The 21,077-nt window shown below is 45.7% G+C and overlaps 1 long non-coding RNA gene across 6 annotated transcripts in view; it reads right to left on the bottom strand.

Moving 5' to 3' along the window:
• Positions 1–7,161: 7,161 nt before the first annotated feature.
• The window catches only part of LOC139046348 (uncharacterized), a 43,831-nt gene continuing 29,915 nt past the window's right edge, over positions 7,162–21,077 (bottom strand). For 4 of the 6 annotated variants that reach the window (XR_011506262.1, XR_011506264.1, XR_011506263.1 and 1 more), the window contains 3 exons: positions 17,082–17,288; positions 16,068–16,201; positions 7,162–8,296 (listed from right to left, as the gene is read on the bottom strand). This is a non-coding gene — a long non-coding RNA (uncharacterized lncRNA). The remainder of the gene's footprint in view (positions 8,297–16,067; positions 16,202–17,081; positions 17,289–21,077) is intronic. The other 2 variants (XR_011506266.1, XR_011506267.1) reach the window with 2 other exon arrangements.

Genomic DNA, 21,077 nt, shown 5'->3' with positions numbered 1-21,077 from the left:
AAACACCCCCCCTCCTAATACCATCATATTGGGCACTGGGATTTCAATATGTGAATTTAGCGGGGACATAAACATTCAGACCATAGAAGGAGGTGTATTTGTTTTCTACGACTGATGTAACAAATTGCCACAAACTGAGTGGTTCAAACAACACAAATTTATTGGTCTTGTAGTTCTGTAGCTTAGAAGTCCAACAATGGGTCTTACTGGGCTGCAGTCAAGGTGTCAGCAGGGCTGCATTCCTTTCTGAAGGTTCTAGAGGGGAATACGTTTCCTTGCTTCTAGAGGCCACCGGCTCCCATATTGTATCTTTAGTGCCTAGAACAGCACTTATTGCAAAGTAGATGTTCCTCCCAAGCTTCTAGAGGCCACCTGCTTTCCTTGGTTCACGGCCCTTTCCCTCCATATTTAAAGTCAACAATGGCAAGTGGAGACCTTCTTACGTCTCATCACTCTGACCTCCTCTGCCACCTCCCTCTTCGAGTTTTAAGGATCCTTTTGATTACATTAGGCCTACCTGGATAATCCACAATAACCTCCCTATTTTAAAGTCAGGTGATTGGCACCCTCAATTCCATAGGCTATCTTCATTCCCTTTTGCCATTCAATTGAACATATTCACAGGTTCCAGGGATCAGGGCATGGACATCTTTAGGGGACCATTATTCAGACTGCTATAAGAGGGACAGCGTCAAGTCATTCTTTCATTCTTTATTAAGTGCCCTGTTGTCTGCCATTCACCACTCTGGGGTCTGAAGATTCAGTGAGTAACAAGACAGACCTTTTCCCTGCTTTTGTAGAACGCACAGCCGAGTGAAAAAGACACTGAAGAGGGTACCGACCAAGAGCGATGGGTGTCACAGCAGAGGAAGTGTGGGGCTGAGGTTTGGGAAAATATCTCCAAACAGATTTGTATTTTTTTGACTTGCTTACCTTAAATCCAGATTAAAAGCCAGGAAGCATCTCCCAGTAGGCTAGTTTCTCCATCGGGAAAAGAAAAAAAAGAAAAAGAAACAGAGTTTATTTTTAACGAACATGCCTTGGCTCTGAATGGTCACGGCTTTCTTTTCTGGTTTGACTTTATTAGGGTTTAATTTGGACTCTTGTTTGAGTGGAAGATCTGCCACGTACCAAAGGCTATTCTAAGCGCTGAGGATACAGTGATGTGAGAAGACTAACTCCTGCCCTGAGAGATTGTAGAGCCCAGTGGGCAGTGAAGACGAGCGTGCAGGCAACCACAACAGAGGGTGACAGACAATGTCATTACTCATCAATGTGGGGTCATGGATAGCAGGACAGGGTGGGCCAGGGTGATGGGGCAGATTTGCAATATATGGACAAGAAACCACAGCCAGGGATTCACGGGTCAACGAGAGTCTGTAAGACAGTCTGCTTGGAAATGTCGAGAGGTCCACACTACAGACAGTCTGAGTTGAAAGGCAGAGACTGGATTGCAAGGATCAAACCAGCCCCTGCGGGCAGCAGAGAGGAGTCAGCAGGGTGCTAGTAGTAAAATTCTTGGAGCCAGTCCCTGGAAGGGACTTCTGCCCAATAATATGAGCATAAAATGAGATTCAACTAGGGGAGGGCTTCTCTGTCCTCCACAGGTATGTGAGTGCTGCCAGGTGTGGGGGTAGGTGCTGGCCCAGCATCAAGGGAGCCCTCTGGGTTCTGGTAAAACCTTCCTTTCTGGCTCAGATTAGTCTCCCTCTCTCAGGTCTCATTCAGTGCATCACTGGGTTTCCAGCCATCACAGCTTTTCTAAGGTGGCAATGGTGCGTTAAGAAATCAGAGGTCACTGCCATCAAGGCCACCATCGTATAGGTGGTCAGTCCCTACTTCTTCATATTGATGTCTTCTAATTCAAAACCTGGGGTAAGTGTGAGTGCTGCGGTCATGGGGCCATGATCTTGCTGCAAGGGAGACCAGGAAAACAGGGATCCAGCAGGTCTAGCATCTGTCGTGGCATTCAATCTGTGCTCCTAAGGTGGGAGACTCCCAAGACAGAGAAAAGGGAAGCCACAATCCATGGATTGCCACAGCAGTTGGGAATGCTTTCAGCAGCAGTTTACAGAATATGCAACATTTTTAAGCGATTTAAACAATGAGAAAAATGTATTGTCTCACATAACAAGATATCCCTAAGTAAGTGACTCTAGAATTTGTCCAGAGGGTCAACTACATCATTAAGAACTTGAAATCTTCCCAACTTTCTGCTTTGTTATTCTCACTAATTGGCTTGATCATGAGGCTTGTCCCTTCGTAATTGCAAGATGGCCTCCACATGCAAGGCAGTGCACCATCTAGGATTAGGTCATATACTATGGTCGATTAACTGCATAATTGTTTCAGTCTTTCTCTTCTCCCTGTATTACACCCTTGAGCCTTTGTATTTTTCCTTACCTAAGATGTGTGTTTCCCCATCCCTTGAATCTAGGCTCGACTTGTAATTTACTTTGGCCAATTGAATGTGGTAGAACCTACAACGTGCTAGTTCTAAGCCTGGATCTGAAGAGGTCATGTGTATTTCCACTTCTTAATCCTCTGAAATTGCTCTGAGAAGATGCCTAGGCTTCCCTGGTGGAAAATGAGAGACATATAGCTCAGTCACCCCAGTCGTCCCTGTGGCAGCCAGCCAACTATCAGACAAGGGAGTGTGTCCAGGTAAGACCAGAAGAAACCCACAGCTGAGCTCTGACTAAATCGACAATCCTAGACTCATGGGCTAAATAAATGCTGAGTTTTGGACAGGTTTGTTACACAGCTCTATTGTGGCAATAGATAACTGACATATACATCCATGCTGCAAGAGAGGCTGGGAAACAATATCTGCTATTTTCAGCCACAATAATGACAAAGAATAATGGCTACTGGGTAGGCAACCAACAATGTCTGCCTCAGCAGCCAGGAGAAACGAAAAATATCCACAAGGCCAGAGAAGAGTGTGAACCACACCAAATGCTTCCATGTAATTCTTCAAAAGGGTTAAGCAGGGAATGAGATCAAAGTAGTCAAGTCCTTAGGCAGCCAAGATTTATCAGGTCTTTCTGCCTGAGGTGTGATGATAAATACATCAGGGATTTTATTATCAGCAAGACAATTGCAAAATCACGGGACGGCTCACTGTAATCACTGTAATACAGAATTCATGAGCCTCTGGAAGTAGTCTGAATTAAGGCGCTTCTCCCAGGTCACTTCAGCAGAGTCTGGATGTTCACATTCTAATACGGGGTTCACCTTTGAGCTGAGTCCCCATCCCTGGAAAATCCCCCAAGAGAACTCACAAACTCACCCCAGGGTATGGTCCACAGCAAACCCCACAGCAGAGAGTGGAATTAACTCCCATCCTTGGCTGTTAAGACCTTGGGGTCTTCCACAGATCCTTGTATTTGTGCTGCATTTTCTGTTTCCAAATAACTTCCATGATCTCTTGGAACCCCTACCTCTACCACAGGAGGTTGAAATCAACCCTAATCTCAGATGAGAACACTGAGGACTGAGAGGTTGTCCCTTGCCCCAGGTGACAAGCGAGATGAGGAGCCGGCTCTAACTCTTTCTGCCCAGCAGCTCTATCCAGAATCTCCCCATGTCTTTCCGCTTCACTTAATTTAGATCTCTGCTCAAACGCCACCTCATCAAGGAGAACTTCCTGAACCACCCTTTCTAAATTGCCACCCTTGTGTCCTTCCCTTACTCTGTTTTATTTTTGTTAATAACCTTTATCACTACCTTCCATAGTATCACATATTTTTATCTTAATTTTTAGCAGGTTTCCTCATTTAAGGCCGGAACTTTGTTATGCTTACAGCTATCTTCCCAGAGCCTGTGACAGTGACTGACACATAGTAGGCAGTTAATAAATATTTGCTGAGAAATGAATGGAAGAATGAGTAAATGGATGAATATGATAACCAGGTTGATCTTCCATTCCACACCTGTGGACGCACAGAGCCTTCAGAGTCATCCTAACTCTGACCTCTTGCTTCTGCAGAATTTGCTGTATTAATGGAACATCTCCTTTCTACTCATGTACTGCCTCCATCCCACACCATCTACACCCAATGAGAAACTCAAATCCTCCCTCAATTGCCACCAGAAACATTTCATGCACACAAAACATTCTTGGGGATAGTCAACTTTACTGATCATTTGGGGTAGGGAGTTCAAGACAGGATTTACGTCACATGAATACGAACAATTTCATATCAAACATTAGACATCGTAGTTTTCATATGTCTCTCGTCCCATGACCATCAAGGAATTTTCACCTGCCACTTCTCCCAATCTCCAGTCACTCTCACCACCTCGAGCTTTCTTCCTCCTCTTTTCTCCCTCCCCTCCCACTCACTTCTCCTTCCTAAATAAAACAGAGGACTTTTGGCATCTCTTTCCAATGTTTTATCTCCTGTGGCCCCTACGCCCCATGAAAGTATTTCCATGAACAAAGACAACACCTTCCCTAAAAGAAATTCAGGTCCCTCCTGCCTTTCAAGTATTTTGCTCTGCCACGCTGGGAAAAGTAGAAAAGGAGCAGAGCTCATTAGTGAATAAACACAAAGTCAGTTGGAGAGAACTACCTACCCTTTCTGGTACACCGACTACATCCATTACCTTATTTAAGACTCCCAGACACAACATGATCTAGAGACTATTTTCTCCATTACAGAAACTAGATAACGGAGTCTCAAAGAGGATGTAACCTGCCTAAAGTCACTGAACAAGTGAGTGATTGAATAGGATTCAAATTCAGATCTAAGTCCTAGTGATGGCGATGATTATTCTACCCACTATGTGGCTGGGAAGTTAAGTTCATAAAATAATTTGATGAGGAGATCAGAAGGGAAGAGAAGAGTCTCCTGGTCTCCCCTCCAAACTAAATCCATTTTTAGACTCTCCATGAGCATCTCAAATTCAACCTGCCCGAAACTGTCTTGTCTTCACCCCACCTGCTCATCTCCTGATTTCAGCAAACAGTGTTCCATCCAGGAACCTTGGGTCTTCCTGGAGCCTCCTGCTCCTTCACCTCTTGTATCTAACCCCCATTTAATCTCCCTAACTATCACTCAGCCCAGCACCCACCCCCACCCGCCTTGCCCACCTCCTCTGCCGTAGTCCTGGCCAGCATATATCATCTCTCCCCTGGACAATGGCAGCCATCCCCCCTTCTCTTCCCCCTCTGCCTCAGTCTACCCTCAACATAAATTGCTGCCAATGGGATCTTTCTAAAGTACACGTCTGATTGTGTCACTCTTGCTTACAAACCTTCTCTGGCTCCCCATTGCCTTAGGAAAAGCACCAAAGTCTTCCATCTGGTCCACACAGCCCTTCAAGATTTGGCCTTATAAATTCTCCTACTGGTGGCTCTTCTTCACTCCTTCTCTCTCATTTTCACCCTTTGTATAAGCAGTTCTTTCTGCCTACAGCTTCGTTTCCCACATCTTCTGTCTGAAAGTTTTTACTCCTCCTTCATGGCTCACCTCAGAAGTTACCTTCCCACTGCCCACACTCTGTCCACATACCCAAATCCACCTTCCTCCGGACTCCATGGCAACCACCCTAGTTCTAACACCGCCCTTATCACCCTGGACTACAATACTCATCCAACTGCCCCACCAAAGCATGACCATCTAGAAGGCAAGGACTGAGTAATTTTCCTGTCTCCTCAGTGCTCATGCTTTATGGGTGATGAACACATGGTAAACACTCAGGGAATATTTGTTGAATGAGTGAATGAATGATTTAAAATGTTTCCTGCCTCCCGTCCACCGCTAACAATGACATACAGAACCACCATGGCCCCGTCAGCACCACCTGCTCTGTACTATTTTATTCTCATTCTTGTTCATTTCATGAATCAAATCTTTCATCTTTCCTTCTTGTGATTTGAAAGCTCTGTGTTGATATATATAAGCTAACCACTATTTCTAGAATTTGAATAATATATAAATCCACTTAAAGGGAAGTGCTTCTCACAGACCACCCCAGGTCCCCCAGGTCCTCCAACCTTGTATTTGAAAAACATTAAGTTAATAAAATGAAGTCTTCTTCTATGAAAATGTCTTTCAGTGATGAATTAGCACTGCTGGAGAGACTTTGTCTATAAAACTTGTAAAAAGAGAAGGAAATGAAAGCAATAAAGCAAATTCTCATAACTCAAGGAGCCTCAAGAATAGGCTGGCAGACACCAAACTCTCCTGACCCCAGTTTGAGAGACACTGGACTAAACTCTTAGAACTATAAATAGCCTGAGGCTACCTCACCCAGCTTCCTTGTCACACAGATGAAGAAGCTGACACCAGAAGGGGACATGGCTTGCTAAAGGTCACACAGCAGTGCAGATTAGAGCCTGGAACTCCAGTGCTTGGTTCTTCTTGAATCTACCTTCTCTTCTGAATTATCTTGATAGCTATCAACCTGATCACACGTCCTTCATATAATTACAATCTTCTTCTACTTCATTTTTTGCTGATTGGCTTGATTTATTCGAAGGAAGTATGTATAAATAGCCACCCCCAAGAAAAAACTATCTTCTTGAGGAATTTAATTCTCCAAATGCAGTAAAAAAAAAGCAGGTGTCCAAAGCTTTTCAAGAATCAATAGCTTCTTCTTGTCATTGACAAAAAAAATGGCAGACAGGAACAAAAAGAAATGTTTCAGGGGCCAGCCTGGTGGCATAGTGGTTAGGCTTGCATGTTCCGCTTTGGTGGCCCAGGGTTCACAGGTTCAGATCCCTAGTGTGAACCTAAATACTGCTTGCTAAGCCATGCTGTGGTGGTGGCCCACGTACAAAAAATAGAGGAAGATTGGCACAGACGTTAGCTCAGGGACAATCTTCCTCACAAAAAAAAAAAGAGAGAGAGAGATTGAAATTTCAGTCTGCCTCTCTCTGGGAGATAAGAGAGAAAAGTCCCACCAAGGGGAACAGCCTTGATATGACCCTCCCAACCTAATCCTTTCTCACAGCCACACAAATGCCTTCCCTTTCATCTCCTTCAGCCATCCATTATTCATTCAACAAGAATTAATGGAGCACCTATTTTGCACCAAAGTCCCTCTGAGTCAGGAAACTGAGTCTCAGAAAGAGAAAGTGACTCGCCCAAGGTCCCAGATCCAGTAAGTGGCAGAGCCCAGACACAATTAGAATAAAACAACTCATTTTATTTGAATTGCCCCGGTTCTTGGAAGCAGTTTGCTTCAGGGCAACAATCTCATATACAACGGGTCGATGGATCTGAAGGGAGACATACACTTTAAAATAATAAACAAGAAACCATTTATAAGGAAAGAAGAATTGAAGGGCAGAAAGTAATGAATCACCATTGCAAGTCGGAACAAAAAGAAAAATTAGTTCATAAAAATGCAGTTGGATAAATAATAGGTTATTTCATCATGTAAATATATCCCAAAAATAACTTCATTGAAACGAAAACATCTATCGCGGCCTAAACTATTCATCACGTTAACATATATCTAGAATCCTAACAAATTTATGAAAATGTTATATTCCGTAATCTTCCTGATCCAATGCAAATAAATAGTTGTGCTTTGACTGTCTTGTTACGAAATGATTAATCGCAGCTGCCAAAAGCAGCCAAGAAGCTAATTTTGATTTCTCACGTTGTGGGTGGCATTTGGGGGGGTCTCCAAGGACTGTATCTCTGAGGATGGGACCTTCTGGAATGAAGATCTTGTTCCTCTGTCTCCCCTGGGGCACCTGGGGCCAAGCTGGGGAAGAATCATCATTATCGCTTTTAAGCTGAGTACAGCTTTTTCCAGCTAAAGAAATTCAAGAGCTTCTTATCGGACAGAAGAAGTGAGGAAAGGAAGGAAGGAAATGGATACTCACTGTTGTTATTTTGTTTTATTCTCGCAACACCCCCAGAGAAGAACCATTATTATTGACCGCAGATGAGGAAATTGAAGCCCGTATTTCCCCAAATCACTTAGAGATTGGTTCAGCGGTAAGGCGACCTACTTGTCCAGGTTCACCCAAGACGCTCCTAGTTTGGGCATGGAAGTCCTATGTCCTGGAAACCCTCTGCCATGTTGACAAAGTGGGGCAGTTGGTCACTATCCCCAGTGACTTAAATGTGGGCTACCTGATTTCAAGTCCCGGCGTGCTTTGTATTGGTACGTCACCACCTCCCCCATATCTCAGAGGCCACATTTTGGTGTCCAGAACTCTCTGGGCTTGAGGACAAAAGACAGGGCTTGAATGCCAGCTTGGCCTAAGATCCAAGAAGCTGTGTGCCCTTGGGCATGACTGCTAAATCTCAGGTCTTCCATTTCCTCAGCCCTGAAACAGAAGAGGGAGAAAGTGATCAGACTAAGTTCTCTCTTCACCTTCCTCTCGCTCCAACGTTCTCTGAGTCTGGCTGGGTTCTGCCTGCCCTCTTGCTGCCTGCCCCATATAGACCATCTGGGAGCTAAAGAGTGGAGGCAATAAAACCTCTTTCAACTCTGTTTAAAATCCTGTTCAATTACCTTTACGATTAGGAAAAAAAAAATTTTTAACTTGTACTTTAGAAATCCTGTTCCATTTTTTAAAGAGTTTATTTTCGAAGAGAAACTGGTTCCTATAGAAAAAAAAGTTTCTGGCTAAAACTGTGAATTTTGTAACTGCAAGCTCTTTCAAAGGCAGGAAGGCAGACTGCGAGAGGATGGTTGCTAAGGAGACAATTGTATTTAAATTATCAGCTCACAATAGACCCAGCAAAGATATTGATTGGATGTGAGAGGGTAAAATTATTTTCTTCAAACTGGGAGAAAACTGAAGGTCTGGCTCGAGGTTCCCCCTTCCTGAGGTAGAGACAGACTGCTTTTCTTTGTTTTATTGGCGATGCTAAGAACTGAAGAAAAGATGCTTGCTTTATGTGCTCCATAATAGCCTCTCTCTGATGCTAGCTGAAACTGGGAGAAATGAATGCACAGAGAAGAGACATTTGTTCTGCTAAGAAACTAATGGTTCGAGGGAAGTTTTTCTAACAACCCCAAAGCCAGCATATATGAGTAACTAATAATACTGGAAACATCCATACTACTTTCTACACAAAAGAGCATTCCTATAAGTAATTTTCCATGTTAGCACATTTAAGCCTCACAATAACCCAGTGAGGTTATTACTAATATTTCCATTTTACAGACGAGGTAACTGAAAAGGATTAAACAGTTTACTCGAGGTCTCACGAATAGGACGTGGCATGGCCAGGAATTGAACCCAGGCACCTAGCACCAGAATCCAAGCTGCCACCTTACATGAAGCTGCCTCTCCAAAGTTTTGAGCCCACATTGGCATACAAACCCTACGGCCTGTGAACAAATTCCAGAAAAAGTGTCTTCAATTGAAGGTGTCAAATGGAGACAGAAAGATATGTGTTACTCAAGCCTGGAGAGAAAATCAGGGTTTGATTAAGTCAGAACTGTTAACATTTAAGGACTAGTGATAAAATTAACACATTGTATCTAGACATGATTCTAGTCTCTTTCAATCTTCCAGGAAAGGAATAGCATCTTTACGTACTGCCTGACTTAGAGGTCATATGATGGCAAAGGAACGGACTCCCTCCCTGAATTAGCTCAGGCAAGGACAGAATTCACCAGGCTCAGGGTAGCTGAGCAGGCGGATACCAGGAACCAGGGCTACCGGCCACATGGTTTCTGCTTCTCCCTGAGCCCTCTCTCTCAGCCAGGTTCCTCTGCTTCTTCCCAGCCCACGGTGGCCGGCAGCTCCATGTCTTATAAGACTTATCCTCCAGTGCCCACTGCTTGTCCTCTTTGTTCAAATTGTTCAGAATATGGCCAGAAGACCATAATTATGGTCCAAATACCTGTGAGGTCTTGAGTGGTGATGGGGGATGAAGGAAAGAGGCCTTGTGTCTGCCCTTTACTGGACTGTTATCCACTGTTCATATCCAAATGTTTAATACTTGCTTCTGGCCCCACAATGGTAGTGAGTTGAGCCAGGACACCTGCAACACTGATCTTAGACTTCATGTGTATATTTTTTAAATCAATTATTTCAGATCAGTTTAAGTCCTTACCAGCAATAAACAAAAAAAAAATGGCATAAAAATAAAGGGGAGGTATCAATTACTCCTGAAACTATCAGTAAAGATCAAGTGAGCTAACAGATCTGATCTCAAGAAATAGAAAATTAGAACTATTAGGTAAAGTTCCATAGGTAACAGAAGAACTCACTGTTTGTGGTAGCAAGATGTGGGAAACAACTTAAATGGCCATTAAAAGGAGATTGCTTAAATAAATCAAGATACATCCATATGATAAAATAGCATTCAGCCATTAAAAAGAATGTGGTAGATCCGAAGATACTGACATGGACCATTGGCCAGGGTGTACTAAATGAAAAAGTAAAACTTTTCACTAAAAAAAATGCATAACCGTATGTTTTAGGGAAAAGAAAGAATTTATGAAAATGTGTTGGTTGAGTAGAGTGTCTCAGAGGGGTGCAGAAAAAACAAGTAACAGCAGATGCTTCCGGAGATTTTGCAACTGGGGGTCACGGATAGGAAGGAGAAGGCTTTTTTTTTCACAGCTTCAATTATTTCTATCATTAACATGCATTATCTTTTAAAAATGAATTTTCCTTGATAGTTGATAGATGATAGATAGATTATTGATAGATCAATAGATCGATAGAGATATATTCATGTGTGCCATATATATGCATATATATACAGACGTGTCTATACACATGCACAGATATAGACATGGATGTGGATATAGACATGGGTATGGCTATAGATTCAGATACAGCTATATCCCAGCGTTCCTGGAGTGTCCCTCCCTCGTAGGTCCCTCAGGAAGGTGAGGCATCTCTGGGTCCCTGCTCTCATCTCCAGTCTTCTGCACAGATCTTCTCTCTGGTTGTATGAAATCCCTTGAGACTTAGAAGATGCTTCCGCATCTATTCCGTCCTCATAACAAGCCTTTGAGAGGAGAAACTTAGGTGTCACTCTCTCCATTTTACAGACGAGGAAACATGCATTTCAATGCAGCCTGGAGAGTCTAGCTCCTCTTGGTCCTGGGCCCCGTGCTCCTTGCACTTGACCAGGCTACTGATGAAGAGAATCTTTATTTTACTCACCCCTGGAGGTTCAACCACCACCTACCTCCTCCTTAAAGCTTCCCAGATCCCTCCCCTGACCCCTACAGCCCCCCACCCCCACCCCCTGTGCTCTGGGCGCCCCCCACCCCAGCACTTAACCAGATGGCAATTGTATTTATTTACTTTTCTGATCTTCCTCCCCGACTCCAAGTGTAAGCCCCTCAGTCAATCAGTTCTTATTCCCCTCTCTACCCTGTGCTCAGCGCATGCCTGGCACCTAGAAAATGCTCAGTAAATGTTTGTCAAATAAATGATTCAGGGGACCATCATTCCAGAGCCTGGTGGCTTCATGCGATTTGAGTTATTGCATTTTTTTTCCCTCTCTAGAAAGAAAAGCTCCCAGACGACCCCTCGGCTGTGTTCAGATATTGTAAATAATTGATCATAAAGATGAAACACACAAGCTGGACGGAGACCAGGGAACCTGTCAATATCCTGGGAATAAATCTCCATTCGCAGCGGCCTGGTGCGGGAGCTGGCTTCCCAAGGCCATTAAACTATCGCTGTGGCTCAGGCATTAGTTGGAATAAAGTGTTTGTGTTTGTTTGTTATCATTTCTTAGTAAAACTAATTAAGGAACTAATTGATTGTTTTGTTGTTCTACTAATTAACTCCATATGGTGCCCATTTCCATGGAGATAGACTATGAGTTATGGGAAGGACTCTGATTTAATGTGTCGTTTCTGGGTTTGGGGACAATCCTTTAGAATTAAGTATCCTTTCCAATCTCATTTCCCTGCATAGCTTCAGCCACATTCCAGGCCTCCCAGCTCCTGGAGGACACGGATGGGGCCTGCCAAGTCCAGCCAGGAAAGCACTGGGAAGAGCAAAGACCATCAGGGCTGGAGCAGGTGGTGAAGAAAGCTCCGGGCTGAGATCATAATAATAATAATTGCAGAAGCTTCCACTTTTAGCACCTACTACATAACTGGGACCATGCCGAACACTATACGTACATTAGCCTAAACCCCGTCAATGACTAATGCCCACATTAGTGGTCCCATTTTGCAGAAAAAGAAACTGAGTTCTCAGAGTCACTTGCATAAGGTTATCCAGATAATTCACATGTTCATTCATTTATTCAACAAATATTTATTCAGCATCCTCTATGGGCAAGGTACAGTCCTAGCCTCTGAGAACAGCTCCGAATCTGATTGGATACTGCCCTACATGAAACTTATTTTCTAGAAAGAGGAGAGAGATAATAATTTTTAAAAAAAAAAAGATATTTTAGATAATGACAAAGGCGAGGAAGAAATTAAGTCCAGGTGGTAAGAGAGCCATAGAGGTGCTATTTTAAGTCAGGCAGTTAGGAAAGACCTCTGTGAACTGGAAACATTAGAGCTGGAATCTGGATGATAAAAAGGAACCAGCCATGTGAATATCTCAGGTGAGAACCTTCTGGACAAAGAGAACAGCAAGTAGAAAGCTGAAGCAGAAAGGAGCTTTCTGTGTCTCAAGAACCAGAGGAAGTCCAGGCTGAGGGAGGCAGGGGGAGAAGGGAGGGGAGGGGAGGTCAGACAGGGGAGCAAAGCCAAGCCACAAGGCCCTTAGATGCTGCAGGAGAGCAATGGGAAGTCACAGTATGGTAGAAGGACACAGCCTTGGAAGTCAGATGTACTGAGTTCAAATCCTGCTTTTGCCACTTAGCAGCTGGATGGCTTTAGAAACTCCAGCTCTCTGAGCCCAAATTTTTACATCTCTACAATGGAGAAAATAATGACTGCTCCCCAGTGAGGTTGTCAGGGTTTTTAAAGAAAATACATGTAAAATGCCCAGCATGATGTCTATTAGAGAAATCCTTTAGACATGTCTCCTTTTAGCTGTAGGTTCTCAGTAAACATGTATTGGAGGGGTTACACATAAGATGGAGTTTAGGTGTCCAAAGTCTAACCCAGCACCCCTCCACATGGAGGTTTCCTGAAAAGGAAGCTGTGCACAAAGCATTCCAATGCAGAATCGAGTAACAGCTGTGTTAACAGAAAACAAGAACCCAGTGACTCCCAAAGCAGGACTCCTGTGTCCAAGCTGAATTCCAGAAGGAGAATGAGGCCAGAAAGCTGGGAAGGGCTTCTGGTTCCTCCACCTGGTCCTGCCCCAAATAGCCACAAGGAAGTAGGAAATCCCTCTGCCTCTCCCTGGGTCTCAGGCTGAAGAGTGAGCTGGGGGCTGGCTGAGCCTTCTGCCTTCAGTCTGGATGCTTCCTCTCCCATGTCATGGACACAGAGGGAGCCGACATGTGGAGAATCACAGCCTTTCCATAAAGGGACCATGAGGAGAGGAGAGAGCAGGCTGACCGTGCTCCCCGAGTGGGGAGCAGACACTAGCGTGGAAGGCCCATCCTCCCTGGGTCCAAACTGAATTGAGTACTAAGGAGTAGAAATGTTTCCCCTTTTCTCCGCTCAAAATTGAATCATTGGATGTGTAAAATGACAGCCAAAAAGCGAAAAAAACAATGTGTTCATGGAGCTTCAGTCCCACAAATAGAGCGTTCACACTGATGGAGGTGACAACACCACTCCATTTAGGCTGGATTCGACACCTGGAGCAGCGTGTCCAGTTCTGGATGCCATGGCTTCAAGTGGACATTAGTGCCTACTATGTATGGAGGAATTCGTTTTATATTTAAGAAACCAAAGTCCAGAGAGATCAAGTGACCCTCTCGAGTTCATCCAGCTGAAGGTGGTAGAGTCAGAATCTGAGCTCAGGTTTCCCTGAGTCCATAGCTTGGGCTCTTGGTGCCTCCAAGCAATCATGCTGGTGCTTAGGGGCAGGTGGGTGTTTGACAGACATGTGGGCACCCTGGCCTCACTCCAGCCCCGTCTAGAAGCCAGGCTTAGGAATATCAGAGTATCAGTCAGGCAGCAAATATCATGACACTCCTATATGCCAGCTCCTGTTCTAGACCCTGGGCATACGGCTGCGAACAAGACAGACAGGATCCCTGCCCACGATGTGCTTAGTTTCCAGTGGGGTGAAACAGACAGTAAACAGGGAAAAATAAAAAAGAAGGGAAGGAAGGAAGGAAGGGAGGGAGGGAGGGAAGAAAGGAGGGAGGGAGGGAGGGAGGAAAAGAGGGAGGGAGGGAAGGAGGGAGGGAAGGAGGAAGTGGGGGAAAGAAGGAGAGAGGGAGGGAAGGAAAATCTCAGGTACTGATCTGTGTTATAAAAAAATATTGTTAGTATAACAGAGAATGCCTGTGAGGTCGGTTTAGCCAGGGTGGTCGGCAAAAGGCTCTCTAAAAAGTGCCATTTGAGGCGTTGGCCCCGTGGCCGAGTGGTTAAGTTCGTGCGCTACACTGCAGGCGGCCCAGTGTTTCGTTGGTTCGAATCCTGGGCGTGGACATGGCACTGCTCATCAAACCACGCTGAGGCAGCGTCCCACATACCACAACTAGAAGGACCCACAACGAAGAATATACAACTATGTACTGGGGGGCTTTGGGGAGAAAAAGGAAAAAAATTTAAAAAATCTTTAAAAAAAAAGTGCCATTTGAGTTGAAATCTGCAAGATGAGGTGACAACCAGGCCGAGGATAGGCAGAGGATACAGGCAACGCAAAGACTTTGATGCAGGGATGAAATTGGTAGCCACATTCAAGTGTTCAAGTAGACACTCAAATATCAATGCCCAAAGCTCATCGTAGAAGCTCAGGCTTAAAATACAAAATCAGATATGCGATCAAGAATGTTTCAGCGTTTGATGAGATCATCTAGGGACCAAGTGCAGCTGGGAAGAGAAGGGCTGAGGATGAGGCCCTGGGGTCCTGGTTGAAAAGTCTGAGGAAACCAGTGAAGAAGACTGAGCGGGTGGCCAGGGAGGGCGGGGGAGGTAGAGAGAAGGCCAAGGGAAATGGGTGTAAAAGAAGGACACGTTTCAAGAGGTAGGAAGTGAGAGACCATGTTCAGTTCTGCAGACAACTCACCACAAGGATGCCAGGAGTTGGCCTTGGCTTTGTCAAGCCATCAGTCATTTGTGACCTTGATATGCGCTGGCTCAGTGGAAGGAGGTGGCAGAAAGCCCAAGTGGAGTCGATCGAGGAGAGAATGAGAACTGGGGAAGTGTAGAGCGCCAACAACACTTTCAAAGAAGTTTGCTTTAAAAAGGAGCAAAGAAATGGCACAAAAAGCTGATGGCGACATAAAGGCACGCTGGTATGCCCATGGGATCAGCTCAGTGCAGAGGAATTGGTGATATTGGATAAAGAAAGAGAAAGGATCTAACGAGGTCCTCTGAAGACACAGGAAGAGATGGGACGCAGGCTTACACGGTGGGGCTGACCTTGGAAGGAACCGCAGACAAATCCGAGACACTATCCTTGCCCTGGGCAGGACTTGGCCTGCAGGCAAGAACCTTTGGTGCCTCAGGTCAGAGGGCTGTGTCTTCTCCTCTACTCGTGTGCACCCTGGACCTGGCCCTATCATGGACGCTCCAAAGCATATAGCCCTGGCAAGGACCCTATGGTAGAGTGGAACCACCTCCTTTTAGGGCACCTTTCTGGACCGAGCACAGTTCTAGGACTTTACTTGTGCAATTTATAGTCTTCTTAGCAATACTGAGATGTTTGTAAGTCCACTTTAGAGATGACAGGAGATCTGACTTGAATCCTGCCTTTGTCATTCACTCTGCAAAGTCAACGCCTTCGCCCATCTAGGCCTCGGTTTCTTCATCTATAAAATGAGAAGGTGGGGCCAGGAGCTTCCAGAAGGCCCCAGAGAATTCTAAAAGGGGCCAAACTTGCTTTCTCTCGTGTTGTTTCAGGTTCCGGCAGGCACTGAGACTTTACGGGAATCAGGAGTAGCTAGCACGGGAGTGGGGTCTCCCATCCGCCCTTCCTCTCCCCGGCTGCTCAGGTCGGTCTCCTTCCCACCTCAGCCGCAGCTGCTCACCCCCATTATCCCGAATCCCCTCCCTGCCTTCTCCTTCCAGGCCCCGTCTCTAACCTTTCCAATTGTTTATTTCCTCTGATGTCTGAAGCTCCAGAATAATTGTTGCAGGAGAAGCAATCAGCTCAGCCTTCGACAAGTCATCGAGACAGACAGGCAAGCTGGGGCATTAGGCTGTCAATTTCCGGGCCCTTCCAAATGTTAGAACAATTTTGGTGAATTACAAGCAATAGAAAATCATTTTGGGGGCTCATTAGGCGGGAGGCAGGAGCGATGATGAATGCTCGGAAGCGGAGGCAGAAGCAGGCTTTCCCGGAGCCAAAAGCCCACCTTCCGGCATCTTCAGGGGATGGCTCACTTAACCCTCACTCTTCTGGAGAAAGACCAAGGAGCCCTCCGGGTTTGGTGAGTGGAGATTACTCCTCCAGGCCTTGGTCATTTCACCGTGCAGTTATAGCGCACCCACTGCATACATCGGGTCTCAGGGATGAGCAAGACATACTCGCAATTCTGTTGCTCAGACCAGTAAGAAAGATGCCCATAGAAATACCACAAAAGAGAGAACAGACAAAGGACTGGAAGTAAGGAGGAAAGAGAGACTGACTCTGACCAGGGGTGGAGTGTGAGGCTGCCTTTACAGAAGAGGTAGCACTTGAGTGGAGTCTTAAAGATAGAGTAGAACATTAAAATAGACTGTTACTCCACCATTAACAGCAACAACGACAATAATAATAATAATGGCTAAAACTTATATAATGCTACTATGTTCAAGTCTTGTAACTAAGTGTGTTATATATATATTAAATTATCTAATACTTCACAATAACCCTTAGGTAGATACTGTTATTAACCCCATTTTATAGATGAGGAAACGGAGGAACAGAGAGGTTGAGTAATTATCTAAAGAATTTCAGCCAATAAACGTCCAAGTAGAGATACAGAAGAAATGAGTCATGTGAAGCGGGCCTGGGGTAGTTCTCATAGCCGTATAGGGAAAATGCGAGGTGACTGCTGAATGGTAGGAGCACCAGCCAAGAAGACCAGTGTTCACTTCCGCGTTCCACCACTTACGACTCAGGTGGCTACTCAGGTTGCTCAGCGGAGTCACAGACTTTCTGAGCCTCAGGTTCCTTAGAGGAGTTAGCATGGTCCCAGGTAGCCAGCAGCAACATCCAGAAATAGTGGCAGGTGGAAGTCAGCACCAGAAAAGTGGATCTGCATTCGTTCCATCACTCAGAGCATCCACTAGCTCCTGTTGTGGGCCCCGCACCAGGTTAACTATCATGGAGAGAAAGATAAATGAGACCAAGTCCTTGCTCTTATGGGAAATGCAGTGTGATAGGAAATGCTTGGACACATTAAACCATGTGCTTGCTCCCAGACTCGGGGGTCACTGAATTCTTTCAGTTGGACCCCAAGGGTCCCTCCTCCGCCTCACTCCCTGGCTGCACATGTAGGAATAAGTCGTCCTCTGTGGAATATAAAACAAAGGTCGCTGGGAACACTGCCCAATGCAAAAGAGTCAGATGTACACCAGCAGAGCCAGATATTCTGATTGAGGAAGCACGTAAAGGACCGAAGAATGAAGAAAGGGAGAGAAAAAGTTGGAAAGGGACCAGGAAGACTAGAGTGGGTGGAGCGGAGATTTACTCAGAGGAAGAAAAGGACCCTGAGCCTAAAGCGTCAGGGTATACAGGAATACAAACCGATGCAGCAACATCTGAGGGGGACCCCACTGGCCAGAGGTCAGCCCCATCAGCCACTGGTCACCTAGCTTGCAATGGTGTTTGCCTGTGCCCTGCAGACTATGCCTCTGATTGGCCCATGCCATGAAAACCGTCCATGGTCCCAGGGTTTTTGATACTTGCAAGGTCCCCAGGGCAGAGGATAGAGACGTTGGACATCTCACGGGATGATCATGACCTGAAAGAAAAGTCTCTCTTTGCCCAAGGTGGGACTAGATGGAGCCGGCTTGAAATTGCCTCATTTCCCTGTCTGGAGAAGGCATTGGAGGTGTGGATGCTAGGACGGAAGCTGCCCAGTGTCCCAGGTCACAAAGGAAAGTGAGACCAATTCTACCAGTAGAGACAAGGGACTGGAGTCAGGAAAACCTTCATAGATAAGACCTTTCAGCTAAGTCCTGGCCCCAACCAACAGGTCTTGGGGTAGAGAGGGCAGTCGTGAAGCCCAGCAGCAAAAAGACTATGGCTTCACCTGAAGGGCATGGGTAAGCGGGAGGCACCAAAACAGAAATATGACTTGGGATAGAAACCCCCCACAGATGTGGGCCAGAAAGGAAGTGGAGGCAGGGGGCTCAATCCCAAAGCATGAGGGTGGGGCCCTTCTTGCCTCATGTCAGGGACAGTCATAGCCTTGGTGGCAGGATGAAGTCAAAAGTGGGGCTCAGGTGGCCCAGCCTGGGGGGTGGGGTATAGAATGAAGCAGGATCTGGAAGCTGGGCAGCACTTCATACATAAAGATGGTTGAAAAATGTTGGCACTCTGATCCCAAAGCCAGCTGCTTAAGTCCAAGATGGAAGAAATACAGGGGAAGTTTATATGAAAAGATTTAAAAGTAAGAGACAAGTGCAAGCGCTGTAGATTTGCAGGTTTGTTACACTTGTCCCAAATGCGTGACAGTCAGGTATGCAGCCAGGATTTCACAGAGACATACTTTCAAGCTGGTAGAAAGAACAGGAAACTGAAGATGCTTGGACTGGTGGCCTGATAAAAAGCACCCGGGCTATGAAGTCAGACAGACATGTTCAAATCCTAACTGGGGCGTTTAGTAGCTGTGCAACCTTGGGGAGCTATTTCACTTCTCTAAACCTTAGTCTTCTCAACTGGAAAAGTGATTTGGAAGATTAAAGAAAATAGAGGTAAAGCAGCTGATAGAATGCCTCGCACAAGACAGGTGGCCCAAAATATAGTAGCTTTTAATGATGATGAAGATGATAATGATGGCAATGATGGAGGCGGTGGTGGTGACGATGGTGATGATGATGATGGTAATGGTGATGATAGTAATGACGGTGATGATGATGATGGAGGTGGTGGTAGTGGCGATGATGATGTTGTTGGAAGTGGAGATGATGCTGATGATGATCATGATGATGAAGGTGATGATGATGGTGATGATGTTGATGGTGATGCTAATGATGGAGGTGGTGGTGATGATGATGATGCTGATGATGATCATGATGATGATGGTAATGATGATGTTGATGGTGATGATAATGATGGAGGTGGTGATGGTGATGATGATGCTGATGATGATCATGATGATGAAGGTGATGATGATGGTAATGATGATGTTGATGGTGATGCTAATGATGGAGGTGGTGATGGTGATGATGATGATGCTGATGATGATCATGATGATGATGGTAATGATGATGTTGATGGTGATGATAATGATGGAGGTGGTGGTGATGATGGTGATGATGATGATGGTAATGGCGATGATAGTAATGATGGTGATGATGACGACGGAAGTGGTGGTAGTGGTGATGATGTTGATGGAAGTGGAGATGATGCTGATGATGATCATGATGATGAAGATGACGATGATGGTGATGATGACAATGATGGTGATGATAATGATGGAGGTGGTGGTGGTGATGATGATGCTGATGATGCTCATGAAGATGGTGGTGGTGGTGGTGGTGGTGGTGACAACACATAAGATGATAATGTTGCCCTCTAATTAAGCCAGGCTGTGAGGACACTTTCTCACCACACCCCACAGACCTTGGATACTCTTAAAACCTTGAGAGATAGACAATAAGCTTCCAGGTGGATGGCAAAAGAAGTTACAGTGGTGGGCCTCTGAGAAGAAAAATACTCTATTTCACAGTCAGCTGAAGCTGGTCCTGAAGGTGGACAATACAGATGCTGTCATTTGCTGGGCCCTCACTACGGGCAGCAGGGATCTAGGTGCTGTCACGTTCATCATCCCATTTCACACCACAACACTCCATGAGAGAGATAGGGACAGTCCTCCTGACAGAGCGAACAGCCTGCACAAAGGCCCTGAAGGGGAGGACTTAGATGGCTGGAGAATGGAGAGCAAAGAGGAGAGTGAGGCAAGATGAGGTCGAACAGAATAAATGAGCCAAGACCGATAAAGCTCCTGGAGCGGCGTCTAGCATGCAGTAAATGCTCAGTAAATTCACACTCTGTATCCTCGTTGTCGTCGTAAAGGACTCCATAAGAGCAGCATTGTACCAAGATGGGAGAGGTATTACTGCAGGAGGGAAAGAGCTCCCCATCACGGGAGGCAAGCACGCAGTGCTCATCAGACCTTTAGGGGAGTGACTGCAGAAGAGCAGATGGAAGCATGGGATTGGGGTACGGCTTGGCTCTACAAGGTCTTGGAATCATTCCATTACTCCCTACAAGCTGGTGAGCTGAGAGGAAAGGGGCTCAGTGGTCATGGAGATATTTGGGGTGCCCCTGCAAGCCTCTTGTGTAGGTGGACCCAATGTCCCCCAGGCATCTGGCTATGACCGTTGGCCTGGGCCAGAGGTAAATTCTGCCAGAGGCGCCCAGCGCAACCCTGGGCATAAATGCGCCAGAAAGGCAGACTTTCTCTCTGTGCCCTGATCCCTTTTGAACTTGCCCTGCCTCCTTTGTTCTCCCATTTTAATGATTCCACTCTCTTCACCAACCCCCTCGACAGCCGCTCTGGATCAACCCCCGCCGCAGGGAGCCCTTTAATTGGCAGCAACAACGTTGCCAGCTCTCAGCTGCCCGGGTGGAGAGGCATTTAGTGGTGTTTGTTCTAACAGGGGGAGAAAGGCGAGTTCTTCAAAACCAAGTTGCTCTGGTAGATTGTTCAACACGATTTGAAGGTGATAAATTGGACTGATTTTTTTTCATTTTTTCCCCCGCCAGTTCTTCTGACAAGTGGCCACTGCTGAGATGACTAGAGGAGACAGAATTGCTTTCACCAGCAGCTCCTGCCTTCTCTCCACCTCCCTTCCTTCCCTTCTTCCCTTCCTTCAGGAGCCTCCACCCCCCACTGCAAGGTCAGCCCCAGGGCGGTACCCAGCAGACCCAGAGCAGT

Source organism: Equus asinus, chromosome 10 (genome assembly GCF_041296235.1).
Source record: "Equus asinus isolate D_3611 breed Donkey chromosome 10, EquAss-T2T_v2, whole genome shotgun sequence".
Lineage (NCBI taxonomy): Eukaryota > Metazoa > Chordata > Mammalia > Perissodactyla > Equidae > Equus > Equus asinus.
Note: the sequence above shows the minus strand (reverse complement) of the source record. Positions and strands in the feature narration are given on the sequence as shown.